The sequence below is a fragment of the Brassica oleracea genome, chromosome C3 (assembly GCF_000695525.1).
Source record: "Brassica oleracea var. oleracea cultivar TO1000 chromosome C3, BOL, whole genome shotgun sequence".
Lineage (NCBI taxonomy): Eukaryota > Viridiplantae > Streptophyta > Magnoliopsida > Brassicales > Brassicaceae > Brassica > Brassica oleracea.
The window spans coordinates 52384947-52395696 of NC_027750.1; the positions used below are offsets into that span (position 1 = coordinate 52384947).

A 10750-nucleotide genomic window follows, 5' to 3' on the forward strand; every position below is an offset into this window, starting at 1 on the left:
ACTGTCTCATATTCCTGGGAGTCGGAATGGCCGGACAGACGGATTAGCAAAAGATTCAAGGACCATTGGTTATATTTTCTCCCGTATTGTCAAGAGGTAGACTTGATAGAATAACCGTTTTGAATTTTCATTTCCTTTGTTAGTTTTATGATGAGTTAGCTATATATTTTATTTATTCAAATAAAAACTCTCCATGTAACACACAAACTATATGAGCCCTAGTTACACCTCTCTCGACCCCAATCTAGCCCACAACGAGGACCCTAGTATGGAGATCATCAAAGGGCTTAGGCTAAGGCTACTGTCTAGTAAAGTATGGAGAATGGAGTCCCTGAGTTGGTATAGATCATAAGCAGAAACAGATGATGACGTACTCGCGACTATTCAACACGACATAATCAGAAGACAAAGACGATGGTTTGAAGGGCAAGTCATCACCGTAAACTCTACTTATCACCCTTGCACCGAAGTTCCCACTAGAGTTTTCGATAGTTACAAATTACAATATTCCAGTACCGTGAGAGGGTATCTAAAGGCTTAAGACGGTTTTAAAAAATTGGGGCCATTTCATATCTATATATATAAAGTTGAAATATCTGTCATTTCCTGCATCCACGTCGATCTGGAAGGTGGGGGCTTTCATGCCAAGTGTCGTCGCGCTGATTGGTTTGTGTAAGTCACGCGTTTTGGTTTCGTTGGGTTTTCTATAATCTTCATCGTCGAACCAGAGTAATGGAATCAGTACGATTTTTGCTCTAGCCATAAACTGAGCATTTAATCTCAGTTAATTCTTCCCCCACGACTTCTCATTTCACTAGATCTTTCGATCTCTTCAGATTCTTCATGGATTGGATCCTATAAATAGGCGTTCCTTTCTTAGCAAAAGAAAGCTCAGTGGGCGATGACGTGGATCGACGGATCTCAGACCTTCGCGGAGAGGAGTGTCGCCTTTGCCTGCGCCGAAGGGATCTTCTTCTCCGGTAGCTTCTGCTCGATCTTCTGGCTCAAGAAACGAGGGCTCATGCCTGGTTTGACCTTCTCCAACGAGTTGATCTCTCGAGACGACGGCTTTGCACTGCGATTTCGCCTGCCTGATCTACACCCTCCTGAGGACGAATCTCAAGGAGGAGCGCGTGAAGTCGATCGTCTGGGACGCCGTCGAGATCGAGAGGGAGTTTGTGTGCTACACGCTCCTGTGCGCGCTGGTGGGGATGAACCGTGACCTGATGAGTCAGTATATCGAGTTTGTGGCGAATCCGTTTGATTGGATGGTGTTGATCTCTCTTCGGGGTAAAACAAATTTCTTCGAGAAGAGAGTTGGTGATTACCAGAAGGCTTCTGTTACATCGAGCGTTAATGGAGGCGGCGCGTTTGATAATCATGTGCTCTCTCTCGACGAAGACTTTTAGATTTGATATTTTTTTTGTCAACTTTTAGATTTGATATAATAATAATTTGTTCTGACGATTGTATCATTGTAATATTCCGTGTATTATCGAGTCTTGAATTTTTCCGTGTATTAACGTTTTGAAGAAGAAGACCACTACAGAGGTAAAAGCTTGATTTCTTTGAATTCTGGATCCTGATGATAAACTGATTTGTCATCTATAGATTATCGTAATTGGCTATAGGATCCGTTTTACATCATTCAACCCCGTAAACAAATCCAGTTTAAAAAAATCAAGCCTGATTAGCTATTGTCTGAACCTGTTTCAGGTTTCCGATCGACGCCTAAAGTTTACCGGAGAAATTTGTCTTAGGAGACTTTAAGGCACAAGATTCACAATCACGTGAGATAAATTACTGGTAAAGTAAAAAACTTTAAGATCTGAGAAGTCTCAGATTTCTAATAGGGATAATAAGATTTTCAACAAAGTCCCATGGAAAATAAATCTCTTATCTTTCTTTTTTTGTTATACAAGCTGTAAGAATGTTTCAGACAAGTATTTGGGGGAAACATTGCTTCGTCAACAACAAACCTATGAAGGATGTCTCAGGTGGTGTCTACTGGTCAGATAAAAGTGGTAGGACAAGAGAGAGCATGTCGCTACTGAAATGGTAAACGACGTGAAAAGACTTATTTAATTAGATCTTTGTTTTGTTCGGCTGTAGATAAGATTCTCCTGCTTTTGGATTATAGAAAATGAGTGCAGGTTTTTATTATTTTGATAGCAAGTCTGGAGCAAAAGGCTTTCTTTCCTTATCTGAGCTCTCTACTTCATCAAATATATGCATACAGTCACTGTTTTGTCACACTGAGTTCTCACATGTAGACAGTTCATGCTGGTTCAGATGATATGTTTCTGTACAGATATGCGAAAATGTAAAAGAAACTGAGATCAAATGCCTGGAGCAAGGGCTGTACTGGACTTTGAATATCTCAAAACTAATGATTCAATAAGTGGACTCACCATTTCCGGCTTCTCATCCTACAAAATTTACAGAAATACAACAATAAGAAGAAGAATCGAGGGTTACTTTATTGGAGAGAGAGGAGAGACATGAGGACAGTGGCGGGTTTTAGGCAGAACAACAATCTCTTCAACCGCATCAAAATCACTCACCATAAGCTCGTCCAAGCTTGATTGGCTCACATGAAACTCCCCCACTAAAAAATTTAAAGGATTTGGTTTTAAGTACGGCTAAGGAGTAAGATCAGAGTAACGCACCTTGACCTGTGGGAGTAAATCCTCTGCAAGCGGCCGACCAGAGTAACCAATGAATTCAAGGACGACATCAACTGCACCAGGCTCAAGACCTGACCGTAGAATTGCCTCAACTAGCTCATCCGTTACTTGAGCTATCATAGTAGCACTAAATTGCAAACAAATATTCCTTAAGCTCACCTAAAAGATATAAATAATCATACAACTTACAGCAGTATTGTCAAATGTCTGGCTAAGAATGCTTCTTACTGTCTCAGGTTTAGCAATGCTCCTGAAAAATAGTTTTCCAACTGGAGTATTCCTGAATTGATCTAAAATATTACTGAAACTTCTATATTTTACGTTTTGTTTATATCTGATTAAAAATATTTAAATAATATAAATAGTGCAGTTTAAATATAACCAAATATAAAATAGCGATTAATATAATAAAAATTCAATAATATCTATTCATGATTTTTTTTTCTCACATATTATCATGGAAGGTTCTAATAAAAATTAATATTAAAAATTAATATATTAATATATAATCAAGACTAATTAAAAAAATTAGTTTGGAAAAAAGAAATAATATCATAAAAAGTACACATTGTCTCTTAACCATGTACTATTCACACTCGATCAAATAATTCAAGTATTTTAATGACTCAATAACTGAGAGCATGAAATTCATGTTAACATACCATGACATCCATCACCCCAATTCAACATACTTTATTGAAAAAACAACTCAATACGTGATGAATGAAGTAAGAGACAACAACAATATCTTAGCAATGATCTCCAAGTTAGTCTACCTATCATAGACTACAACCCCAACGCAACATCAAGACTCGATGTTGATCTCACCATCACCGACCTAGAGAGTACCAATAGGCCTCCAACTACTGAAGAGATAAACAATATATGCATTGTATGCTTCAGAGATTACAACGATGGAAACCATATTTGCTCTCTTACTTGCGGCCGTAATTTTCATTTTAATTGCATTGATCAGTGGCTTCGTACCAAAATAAGTTGTCCGGTTTGCAGAGAAAGTAATCTATGGTGCTTGCACGTCTTACAATAGCTTGTGGGTTCTAATTTCCAATAGCACTTTTGTTATCTTCTTAACTTTGAAATTTCTCTCTTTCTATTAAAAATCTGCTAAATTATTTGTCTTCATCTAATTATTTTCCTACTTCGCACTTTATCATCCAAAAAAACAGCAACCCCAAAAACACTTCATACGTAGAAATGTAAAATATATAAATATTAAAGCATCAACCATGACAACTATTATTACAAAACACAATGACCTTTCAATAAATCTTCGCTACTTTACCTAGCTGTATTTTCTTACTAACACTCTTATACAAAATTGAATAGGCCAAAATATGAATACATCAACTTAACGTGGTTTACAAATTCAATCAGAGAATGCAATTCCAGCTTATTAGACAACACAATGTACGAACCTGGCGCATAGCATCGGAAGACCACTAGTAACTAATAAATATGTAGTTTTGAGAGGATAAAAAATCATGAAAACAAAATCATAACATGTATCTTTTTTTTCTTGAATGAATAATATACTATATCAAAAACGAGAAGAGAAAGAAAATACTAATGTATAAAAGAACATGGATGGTGCCATGGGAAAAAAACAAAGCAGTGTGATGTATCAAAAATTCTTCGAAAGACGATAAAACGATGTTGAAATATGTCTAAATCAAATTAAGATTTTTGATTTATAGCGTTTTTGGAAAACTTATCCAGAAAATTATTATTTAACCAATAAAACTTGACATGATTCCTTTTCGATTTTCCATTCAGATTTCTTTATGGGTTTGTGATTCCTTTTTAATTTAGAATCTGGTTTTCCTACTATAAAAACTTTTTTTTTGGTAACCAACTGATTAAAAAAAACTTATAGTCCAAAAATATACACACAAGGATTCAAACACAGATCATTAAATGCGAGTGCTAAGAAACCTTAACACAAAACCACTATGAAAGATTACACTTTGTACCAAGTCGTGGTGGCCTAGTGGTTTCCACTAGAGGAAGAATTGTCCTGTTGGTCCAGATCAGGGATCGACTCCTTTCTAGTGCGAAATTATTAGCTCCACATGTAGCCACGCGGATATGGATCCATGCTTACGGTTCATTTGAATATCCGGGAGAAGATTTATCCGGAGGTTAGGTCTGTGTCTTTAATAGACCCGGATTTAACCATTTTTAAGTTCAAAAAAAAAACATTACACTTTGGAAAATTTGGGGCCCTTTAAACTCAATGCATTTTTGAATACACATCAAGTACGGCTCTGAATAGGTCCCCTTTAGTCTATATGCAGCAATCAATTTAGATTTGGTTAAATGATCCAATATTTTTAGCATGCCATCCGAGTCAATTCCACGGAGACAAACTTATGTAATTTCAGACAAGTGTTCAACCAATATAATTCAGTTTTAACAAACATTCATAAATATAAGTTTGTTTTGAATCCAAATAAATTGAGAATGTAAAGTTTTAATCTTCTCTTAAATCTCAGCTTAGTCAAACTGCATTTCACAAGACACTTCATATTTTCCCAATCTTCTATATATACCATACATATGCATTCTTATATAAATACTCCTATTATAGAAAGGCTAGTTGTTTTCTTTAGTAACTAGTTCTATTATATATGTAGTGTTGTCAAGTCATATATAGATGATTTGGATTTAAATGTTATACAATAATTGATTTGATTAAAATTATTTGGATCATTGGATTTAAATGTTATACAATAACTACTTGTTTAGTTATTCATAAAATTTTAATTTTTAATCAAAATGTCATAGTTTATTAGTTAAAATTCTTTTATAATTAACTTGGATAAAATATTAATAATTATATGAAATTACTTACTTATTTTATCATAAGTTTATTTAAATAAAACTTATATTTACAGTTAAATTATTTTATAATTATAGTATTAATTATAAATATAGCTTACGTTTATGGTATGTAGCTATATTCTATAACTAATTTGTTTTAAAAATCTTACCAAAAGTCAAAGTTTGTACATGTCATAATTAGAAGGAATCCATGTTATTTTTTTAACTAAATCATGTCACCATTTTTCTTTTATGATAATATATAGACTAAACAAAACTTAGAAAATCACTTTCCAAATAATGTTTAGAAGATTCAAACATTATTTGTTAAAAGAAAAATGTATAACATTCAAATCAAATATTGGATTTAAATGTTATACAATAATTACTTGTTTAGTTATTCATAAAATTTTAATCAAAATGTCATAATTTATCTGTTAAAATTCTTTTGTAATTAACTTTGATAAACTATTAATAATGATAGGAAATTACCTATTTATCATAAGTTTATTTAAATAAACTATATATTTACAGTTATATTATTTTACAATTTTAATAATAATTATAAATATAACTTACATTTTATATATGGTATGTAGCCATATTATACAAATATTTTATTTTAAAAATCTACAAAAAAAAATCAAAGTTTTATCATTAAATTTGTACATGTCATAATTAGAAGGAAACCATGTCATTTTCTAACTAAATCATGTCATCATTTTTTTTTTAAATGAATGTAGTGATGATACATAAACAAAACTTACAAAATCACTTTCCAAATAATGTTTAGAAGATTTAAAGGCTTCAAAAGTATGATTCATATCTTTTGAGTATTGATTTTCCCCAAAATAACTAATCAAACTTTTTAATTCTTGATGTAGAATTTAAAGGCTTTCAAAGTATGACTAGGAAAGATCACCGACTTTGTTTTTCTTTTGAGTTTGGGTTTTCCACAACACTGAATCAAGACCAGGTTGCTCGAAAAAATAAAAAGAAAAATCACGACCAGTTGCCAATATACTAATCGTCTACTAAACCTTTTTAAAAGTACTCATGAATCAAACTCAACCTGCACGCTAGACAACCTGCATCAATCAGTATCAGTGACTATCTTTTCATTTAAGTTGAACAGAAAAAAAGAGAAAATAATTTTCTTAACGTAGAATTCAGAGGCTTCAGAAGTATGATTTTCCACAAAGATAACTAATCAAACTTTAGTTCATGATGTAGGATTTAAAGGCTTTAGAAGTATTAGATCATTTGTCTCCGCTACGTGCGGATTATTTCTTTTTTATTTATTCTCTATATATTTAAATTTTTTAGTAAAGTTTGAAAAACAAAAGTTGAGTTTTAGATTTTATAGAGAACAAGAGATTTTAAGAAAAAAAACAATGATAAAATTGTTTAAAATATAAATAAATCTAGGTATCAAGTTGTGTGGGAAAGAGAATAATAATCCGAATGATGCATGAATTAAAGTCATTCTTTGCTGCATGCTTTTGCATTATCTCTTATTCGCTCTTTGAAATGCTTTATGTAATCAATTGATTTGTTGAAGTAGAAATTTGTTGCTGGTTATGAACTGAGTAGTAGTTTGCCTGGAAAATATTGGATATTATTGTTCTGTTGAGAAAAAAAAATTTAGATCTGTATTATTTTTTGATGTGTTTAAAAAAATTATTTACCTTGGAAAAGTTTATGAATTATGCTTGTGATGATGACAACTTTAAATTTCTTTTTTTTCTTGCTTTGTAGGATGCTAAAATCTGCTGCTTACTTGTCGCACAGTATGAGTTTAACCATTATCGACCTGAGATAGAGGTGTATGTATGAAGAGAATTATGATTTCGTTTTTACCTATTGTGTTAGACTTACATGTTCAGCAGTAGACCAATCGTGGTATCAGTATTGATTTATGGGTGGTACGGATTTCTTTTTTGTATTAAGAGTATCTGCCCGACGACATCTGCACATTGATTTTGATTTTTGAGTTAGAATAAACATCCATGTTTGTTTAATTGATATTGGGCTGACTTACTTACCTAGTAAGTGGGTGGGTGTAGTGGCTAAGCACAATAGATTTTTGTAATTCTGAGGAGAGAAATTGTGAACTGGAAATATTGGCCCGATGTCTGTAAATTTCGATGTTATTGTCTTTTGGTCGATCTGAATGTAATACGGCAGTTGGGTGAGGTTTCGATGTTGTGAATTATGTATGACAGAAAATCCTGAAAATTCATATATATCTCCCTCAGTTAAATTTTTTGGGTCATTTGGCTAAATGTTTCCGGTGAGCCGACCTTCAAATAGTTGTCCATGAATGTGAACAAATTTTGTTGCGCCGAACCAATTAAGTAAATAGTGAGTAGTTTAAATCAAATATGTTGGATTGAAAAATACATATATATGTATATGTTAAAGTTTTAATAAAAGGCTTACGTGGTGGTCGTAGCACATGAAGCCGATGCAAATTTGAGTATTATATGTTTGGTGTTTTCTGATGTCCCAAACACTTCTTATACATACCGTGATAGGGCGCACTGAAATCTCTTCCTGAAGTTGGTGGATTCTTTGAGTAATGTGTTGCATGTGAGATGTCACTGTAAAACATGCGATTTTAATTAAGGGCGTACATTCTTTAGAACTTTACAAAAGAAACTATAAATTGTAATAAGATACATGTATTTCCAACTATAATTATTACACACAGGGATATATTTTCAAAATTAACTTGTTTGGTCCTACGAAATATATAATAGCCAGACAGTTAAAATATATATTTCCTCACAGATTAATGCTACCAAAACAAAATTTATAATTAGTATTACTGAAATGTTCTTCTATTTTTCATATATTTGTAGTTGTCTATAATATTTTATAATTACAGCAAAAAAAATATAAATAATATTTTACAGATATGGTCTCGAGATTAGAAACAAATTAATTTTTCTTTTTAATAAAAAATTAAAATTAGTATATTGAGTTTTTTGGTCTCAAGAAAATATTTAGTTAACCCTATATATAAGACAAATAATAATATAAGAAAAAATATAATTATATCTTAATTATATAATTTTTTTTTTAAATAATCACATTGTAACTGCATATCTTAAAAGATATTAAAAGTTTAAAATAAAATTTAACAAAAAATATCTTTACATATCAACAAAGGAAAAATAAATTATTAATTCAATATTAAAATTTAATTTTTTAAAAAAAATTTATACATATGCTTGAGATTTTACAATATATTATTATATTAATTTGGGTAGTTTATTTTTTATTTCATTGTACGCACAATATATCTAAAATTCCGCATAATCTTACTAAAATTATTTATTTATTTTTACCAACCAAAACCGGTTGAAATCTAATAGACAGGCCATTTCATGTATAGTAGTATAAGTATATGTAAATTACAATGTATAATTGATAATGCATACCTGTTTTATTTTTTTGATATGCCCTCATATTTAAATGTTTAGTTTAGAAATTTAGTATTTTATTTTTGATTGAAAAAATTTGGATTGCTGTACGAATTGAAGGTCGTGATGTTTATTTCGATAAACATATGTAATAAAATAAAAACATATGTAAACCGGAGTTGGTTTTTTGCAACTATTCCTCAGTATTTTTTTATATTTAGTCTATACTTCTTCTTTATATTGTCCAGCCAGTATTTGGTAAATAAAGGCTTTGTTTAACGTTTTGCAACCAAGATAGTAACGCCACAAAATGATTCAAACAATTATAAAACTTAGGTGTAGAGTCTAGCTTAAAAGTAACGAATAATAAAGTTATTTTGTTGTTTACTATTTACAGTTTTCAAAAGCAACATAGCATATTCAATATTCATATTGCGATGCAGAAAGAAACAATATTTTAATTATCATTCTTAGTTTTATTCACATATATTTATTTTTTTTTAGATTTTTGACCAAAAAAAAAAAAAAAAAAATTTATTTTTTTTAGATAAACTATTCACATATTTATTGACAGAAATCTAACCATGGTTTCATTTCGATTGGACATTGCAGAGAAGGAAGAGTAGATGACTTGTTTACCTGCAAGTGCTATGACTTCTTCGGAAGGTGTGTTATCCATTCCTGACTTGTGCAGCGATTCTACAACCAATTCACTATAGATCAGGTATATCAGTATACGTATGTGCTTTATAATATGTTGAGTTAGTATTGATCGTACTTAACTTACAGAGTCTCTGGAGGATGGTCGTGAGAAGATGGTAGAGAGCAGATGTTGGCTTCGGCAAGAAGGAGATAGGATAAGCAAAGAAATCGATTACATTATTTCAAAAAGCAACATTTGTGAAGAATATTAACTTTCCTTTTCACACGAAGATTGATATATATATGGAATTGTGTAATGATTTCGTATAAATGATATAATCATGTGTATTAAGAAGATTTTGGTAGGAGAGTTAATGCTCCCGGACCAAGTTTGACAAATTAAAATTTGTTTATATAGTAATGATGCTGATTATATGTAATATTTGTGTAATAAAGTTTGCAAAGTGTGTCTTCGTTCATAAAAAACAGTGTTTCATAAACAAAAAAAAAAGATTTTTTTTTACTTTTCCATCTTTGAGTGTCATTTTGTTCATTTAAAAAAAAATGGTGCTAGTTAGATCATTTTCATGTTTAGGGCTATTCAATATGGCAAAACCGAGCCGTACCGAACCGAACCGAACCGAAATAGATAATATGGTTTGGATTTGGTATATACCATACAAACCGAATGGATATGATTTTTAAAAAACCGTAGGATTTGGATATGGTTCGGTATATAACCGATAAAACCGAATAAACCGAATAAAACCGATCAAAAAATAGAAACATGTAAATATGTATATATTTTATAACAACGTATGAAAATCATAAGTTAATTTTTTACTAATAATTATTACCATATTTTTTACAATAATAAAATAGTCCTGATTTGTAAAACACTTGAACTATAATTAAATAACAATTCATCGCAAACATGCTTCTTATTTTCTTAGTCTTCTTTTGATCTTTTTGATTTAATTTAGCATTGACTAAATTGAAATAAAGATTATAAATTTGATGATAACAATTAGTGGAAATTCTTCACAATTTTTTTTATCTATAAACGAATAGAGTTTCGTGTTTAATAGAAGAAACATGACTTTGATGAACGCTAAATATGAAAGAATATAATAACTTATTTTTTGTGCTTCT

At 31.1% G+C, this 10750-nt stretch overlaps 1 long non-coding RNA gene and 1 pseudogene across 1 annotated transcript; one reads left to right on the forward strand and one right to left on the reverse strand.

The window, feature by feature from the left end:
- The first annotated feature begins 315 nt into the window (after positions 1-315).
- LOC106330893 lies at positions 316-1409 on the forward strand (annotated as a pseudogene).
- A 5556-nt stretch (positions 1410-6965) lies between these two features.
- On the reverse strand, positions 6966-9974 carry LOC106335054. The gene is made up of 4 exons (XR_001268704.1): positions 9744-9974; positions 9596-9669; positions 7574-8131; positions 6966-7497 (listed from the first exon to the last, which is right to left on the reverse strand). It is a non-coding gene; the product is annotated as an uncharacterized LOC106335054 (long non-coding RNA).
- Between the last annotated feature and the right edge of the window lie 776 nt (positions 9975-10750).